This window comes from Syngnathus floridae, chromosome 1 (assembly GCF_059516105.1).
Source record: "Syngnathus floridae isolate MCC-2025c chromosome 1, RoL_Sflo_1.0, whole genome shotgun sequence".
Taxonomy (NCBI): Eukaryota; Metazoa; Chordata; class Actinopteri; order Syngnathiformes; family Syngnathidae; genus Syngnathus; species Syngnathus floridae.
Window position 1 is genome coordinate 13,129,345 of NC_142413.1, and position 6,448 is coordinate 13,135,792.

At 39.0% G+C, this 6,448-nt stretch overlaps 1 protein-coding gene across 5 annotated transcripts in view; it reads left to right on the forward strand.

Annotated features, from left to right (window-relative positions):
• LOC148404174 (spermatogenesis-associated protein 13-like) overlaps window positions 1-6,448 on the forward strand; it is a 41,534-nt gene that overhangs the window by 10,152 nt on the left and 24,934 nt on the right. The window lies entirely within an intron of this gene.

Consider the following 6,448-nt stretch of genomic DNA (forward strand, 5'->3'; position numbering starts at 1 on the left):
GTCTTTTCTGTGGTGCATATTTACAATTAGTTGAAATGATTTGTATACAACAGTGACAAAATGTACTTTTTAGGAAAGACCATATAGATCAGAGGTCCCCAACCACCGGGCCGCGGACCGGTACCTGTCCGTGGGTCATTTGGTACCGGGCCAAAATTCTTTTTTTTTATTGGCAATCAATTAATTCAGGTCAAGACGCTCGTCCCGGTCTTGTAACATGTTTCCCCAGTTGAGCCCGCAAAGCTACGGCGCAGATACTTAATGGTGAGTTTTATTTTTATGCGGTTTTATTATAAATGTATTAAGGCCGGTCCGTGAAAATATTGTCTGACATGGAACTGTCCGTGGTGCAAAAAAGGTTGGGAACCGCTGATTTAGATAGTTTGTGCACTTTACAAATGCTAACATCCTGCAGACATAAAGATCACTCTGAGATGTTTGCATTACCAAAGACTTTTGGATATTCCTCGCAGCTTCTTTAGATGGTTTTATAACTGCTAGCATTCCTGTTCTTTGAGGCTATGTAATCCCATGTCAGAATAGGCTGATTTATTATTTACAGTTCCCACACAAAAGATTGCTTAAGCGGGGTCTAAACTATTGTGTAACAGACAAGGTGCTTGGGCCTATCAGAAGTGGTGGGTTATTGCTGTCATTAGTAAACTGCTCCAGGGAGGTTTGTTTCGAAGGGCTTGTGCATTAACGTTCCAAAAACAGCTGAAGCGGACTTATGCACATGGTAGTAGACAAACATACAAGGCAAATGTTCTCTGTGGAGTTCAAGCTGACATACAGTAGTTTGAAATTTGGCAGGTATTAGCATCATTCTCCCTTCAATGAATTGTGGACATACAATGGTGGTGACCCATTTCTAAAATAATTAGACAAGTAGAATTGGCTGTAAGGTGTTCTAGTTGTAGTTTTGTCCTGTAGGCCCATGTGAAAGATGGGTTGGATTTTCCTGGCAGCTGACACTTCCTGTGTACATGATTTTGTTATAGTTTCTGTCTCTAACCTTTCAGGCTCCAATGCGGCATCAGAGAAAGAGCTAGTACATCGCACACACGTCCAGTATTATGCAACCACTTCACTCTGAGTTTTTCTTCTTCACCCTGCCTCTCCCCTTCAAGTGTTGAGTTAAAAGCTCGAGCTCAATCACTGACGTCTCTTTCTTCATCTTCTCACATCAATTTGTTTTTAACTTACTAATTTTTATTTGTCACCTGCTCCCCTCACTTGCATTGTTCTAATGTGGTCTTCCTTCCAGGCGTGTACAGTACCTTCTGCTTTTTGGGGATGGGGATGGTTCTATTTTCATGTGGGACTGTGAGTATGGACGCATAATTTTATTTAGTTTGCTTGTCATTATTCTTGGAACCTCTTGTTACCAACGTCCAACAAACAATTTGGGTTACGCACAAAATGTTTGTTGAAAAATTACCTCTTTATGTCCTGCCTTTGGTGTAGTGGTCTTAGCATGGACGCGAAGGGTTCTTCTCGCGCTGGGTAACCATTGGTGGTGGAACAATACTATTTAATCAATGTGTCTGCCTCGTGATCCAGTGCGAGCTGGATTTGTTCACATTGATGCTGGCCACACATCGACACAGCATCCTTTTTATAAACTATCAATTGAATTAGGTCGGCAGTCTTGGATTGCTAACTACTGCAATCACACTAGGTCAAAACATGTTCACACGCAAAATGCGTAGGTGTGCCTACACAATTTATGACAAGCATTAGTAATATCAAGTTAGGTAATATCGTATATATAAAATGATATTGTCAGTGTATTATTTCAATAGAACTTATTTCATCCTAAATCCACCTATAATTTATAATTTTGTATAAGAATCTTTGTGTACGTTTCTCATGATATCATATTTTATTGTATACGAACATTGAGCAAGCATGTAAAGATATGTGGTATTAGTGTAGTTGCTGTGGTTAGTGATCCAAGATGGCCGACCTTCTGTGCACGCGTGACCCAGATTCCGATGAGACGATGCAAAGGATCCGCATGAGCAAGCACACTTTTGATTTTGCAAGAAAGGAAATCGTCTTGACAAGACAGTTGCCGTGTGTAGTCTTTGCAAATGCCCAGTGAAATACAACGGCAACACGACAATTGGTAGACGCATCTCAACAGTTGTTTGGCCCATGTCGTCTCGCTTGCGGAAGCATGCATGTTTTGAGTGACAGTAGTGCGGCATTACAGTACGTACAAGTACGTGCTCGTTTTCATTTCAAGACACAAAGAACAGAACACGCATCTATGTGTTTTGATTTCAATTTCATAAACAAGGGTTTGCAAAAAAATGTGTTTGCATTCAACAATTGATAGCTGCATGTTGAAGCAAAAGAACTGTACACACATTCGGCAGTATACTCGAGGTGTGGTAAATGACAGATCACACAGTAGGACTCATTCTTTGAACCAAACAGCAATGACTAGTACATATGAACATTGCAGGAATACTTGGATTTGGAACACATTTGACCCGCCAAAATCAGAACAGGGAAAAGGGGATTTTTTTTATAAACGGCATCGGCACATCAATTTTTGCTACTAGGCAACATGTAGACCAACTGATATGTTTGAAATGTTAGCCTTTGGCAAAATTGTTTGCTGATACATATAATTAGATGTTCTTTCTGCAGAATAATCACAGCAGCAGGTTAAAACGAAGGAGAAACTATAGTTTAGTACTTGTATGTACGTATGTTTTGGTTCCACAAAAGATAATGTTGAATATTGTTCAGCTATATGAAGAAGCACCTTATCAAAATGGTTTGTTTACATTGATATTTTAATGCATATAAAAAACGAGCCTTTTCTGATAGTATAAAAAGAAAACTAGCCATTTCTGTTGCACTTTGTTGATGCTAGAATATCAAGAGAACTTGCTTGTTCTGGTATCAATATATTTTGAATCAGGAAAGCTTAACCGGTTTTAAAATAAAATCCAGTCGAAAAAGTGATATTGTTTATTTCGAGTTTCCATTCATTTCCGTATTCTCCGAACTATAAATCGCTCCGGAGTAAAAGTAGCGCCAGCCATAAAATGCATAATAAAGAAGAAAAAGACATATCAGTAGCACTGGGGCAGCTTGGTGGCGCACTGCTTAGCACATCCACCTCACAGTTCGGAGGACACGGGTTCGATTCCATCTTTGGCCCTCTTTGTGTGGCCAAACTATGAAAAAAACTGCGACTTATGGTCCGGAACATAAGTTAGTATAGATTTACAGAAATGCCATTGATACTATATCGAAATATCGTGTCAAAATTGCCCTTACCGTATTGTTAAAGTTGTATAGTGCCAAAATGTATAGTTCCCAAAAAGCAATATATCACTCGAATTGTTCGGCCTCGTACCCAGTATCGGTCAAAAAATGTATTTTGTTACATGCCAAGTCACCATGATTGGCAACACACATTGCTGTAATGTGAAAACTCATAAGCAGCTGCATATGTGGGCAAAAAGTATATTGGCCTAATCCCAGATGCCAGAAGCAGCTGCATTATTAGGAATAAATGTGGACGTACAGTAGTTCCCACGTCGACACGTTGAACTATTGCCCATCCAGTAAACAAAGTAGAATGCCTCCTAAAAAAAGAGGAAACTCCTAAAGGTAGTGGAAATGCTTGTCATGGATGAGTGGAAACATCTGCCTTGTGCTTTTTCTGCGTTGTGTAACCAGGCTCTGTGCATCACGCACAGTAGGCACCAGTATTGTAACTTTTGTGTTTTGGCTGCAACGGATTAATCGTGTTTCCGTTCATTACAATGGGAAATATAATATCTAAAAAACGAACAGAACCAACTTGTGTGCAGGTCTGGTGTTGATACACAGACAAACTAAAACAGCTTGATATGATGCCTCCGGTATATTAAGTGTGTGACAAGACTTTATTATCAACCATAACCAAAAAAAAAAAAAAAAAAGACTTCAGATGTAATAAACAAGGAGGGATCTAACTATACTGCTCTGAAGTAGACGTTTGTTAAAATTCTAACAGACATTGCATGCAAAAAGGGAGCCAGCAAGCAAAAAAACACAGCCAGGATTCCAATGTTTAGGGCCCCAGGTGGCTGCCAGTACTCTGATGAGTTGTGACACTAGTAAACACGCTCATAACTGGCACAATGCAAGCGCAGTAGCGCAGAGCTCCCCTGCAACAAATCATAGATGAAACAGGTCAAGCATTTTTACTCCTTGTCCATCATAAATACCCTTTCTAGAGTTTTGTACAAACCACCATTAATATTAAGCATGCTTTGGACTTTTTTGATTACCCTTGTGAAATTGTTCAGATTGTCTAAATTGGAATTGTTGATTAGATTATATGTATTGTGATAAATAGGCTGTCCAAAGAGAGGAAAAGCCACCATTGGAAACAAAAAACATCTTTTTACATAGACCCTTTTTTGACCTTTTTTTTTTTCAACAATAAAAATGCTGCACAGATGCATACCATATTATACGTTGCTTTCAATGAGTAATTTCTGAACAATGGTCAAAGATCTGGGTTCAACAAAATGCATATTTGTAGGCATTCTGAGACTAACCGGCCCTGGGAGAAAGCAGGAAATCGGTGTGGTTGCTGTGGGGCTAGGAGGGAAACAAAAGAACAGGAGCAGACTGGAGTGGAAATGGGTGTGGTGGCTATTGCCTCAATAAGCCAAATGCCCTCCGGCCACAAACAGATTTGATCACACAAAAAATCTTATTCACAGGAAAACATTCTAAAAATGTTTGTGGTGTCACACAAACTGATTCAAGAAAAAAAAAAATCTAGGGTTAGAATTATGGATAATCTCTTCACCGATTTTGAGCCACTTCCTAAAATATTAAAAAAGACAACCTAAGATAAATAATGTTTTTTTCCCCCCTTTTATTTGGCCTCTCAATTTTATTGGGGTAGCTGTAAACCAATGTTTAACCTGCACAGCTATCCACATATTATGTACTGAAGTTTATGACTCTTCAAATAAAAAATGGAGCAAGAAATATACAACCAGCTGACATTGCTGTCTTGACAGAGGGCTGCGCTTTACGGCTGCTCTCGTCGAAATGGCAGTGGCATCCATTTTGACCAGCCACTTAAGTTCCCCAGTATGGTTTGCTTCCTAATAGAGGGCTAGAGATATCACTCTATAAGATGAAAGTTGTTAAGTGCATCTGTCCTTACATTGCTCCCACTGTTGGTAATGTATGGCGATGATGGATAATACCAACATCATTTATGAGTACTGTATACCGTAGATTTATGTGTATTTCTCTGAGAAATAGAATGTGAGATGGTGCTTCTCAGCAGCAATATAAGTACACCAGTGAATCTGTTGGTAAACACTGAGTTGCAGAAGTGTCCATGTGACATTTAGTGTAAGGTTTCATGTCATCTGATTTGCCTCTTTGTTTTTCGGTTACCAGATCACGTTGACACTGTTTTTGTCTAGTGTTGACCTTTGTGCACTGGAGTTACACCTTAATGGATGAATTTGGCCTTTTCGTGACTTGTGTGATCAGATACTACTTGGGAAGAGGTTCCAGGTCATTATTAACAAGAGTAGATAGTAAAAAAAAATAATGCTGAAAATGATTTTTGTTCCTTAGTTGTGTGATCAGATACTACTTGGGAAGAGGTTCGAGGTCATTATTAACAAGAGTAGATAGTAAAAAAAAAAAAATGCTGAAAATGATTTTTGTTCCTTATTGCAGACACTAATGCATAATATGATTCTTAACCGAAAGAATTTCTTTACATGATGAATCAATGTGTTCTAACTGTCATGTCCACACAAGTCTTGTTTGCTGCAGAATTTGTTTTCAGGAAACAAATTTTCACACACATCGGGAGCCACAAAATAGTTGAGCAATCCACTTTGGGCAAGTTGTCCTGTCCAATCAACTCAAATTTTGTATATTAAACCATTATAAATCGGTCTATCCAGTTTTAAGTCCGATAAAAATGTGTCTAAACAAGATGAGGGCTAAGTCCGTCAACAAGAAGAACTAGGGTCGGGTTTCAATGGTTGTTCATGTAAAATAAGTTTAGCATTTTATCAGATGTAATACTGTGAGGAATTGTACTGTTTTAACAAACCAACTCTTCTGTATATGCATGAGTGAATTAGCATTGGTGTCTGTGCAGATTTAGACTTTCAGATGTGACCTTTGTTGTCTAAATGTCAGGGAGATTGGAGAGTGAGCCCACAGTGGAAGGGCACGCTTATGTAATATGCTCCCTCTGCCTTTCACACACATGCACACACATACATATGCAAGCACAGAGCGGGATCTTGTTTGAGAAGGGTTGTCATATCTTAGCGTTGATGCTCTGTACAGCTCTTTGCAATTCACTGAAAGCCTCACTTTCATGAGCCTTCACTTTTATCTGGATGTACTATATGTGCAGAAAGTGCCCTGGAAATTATTTATG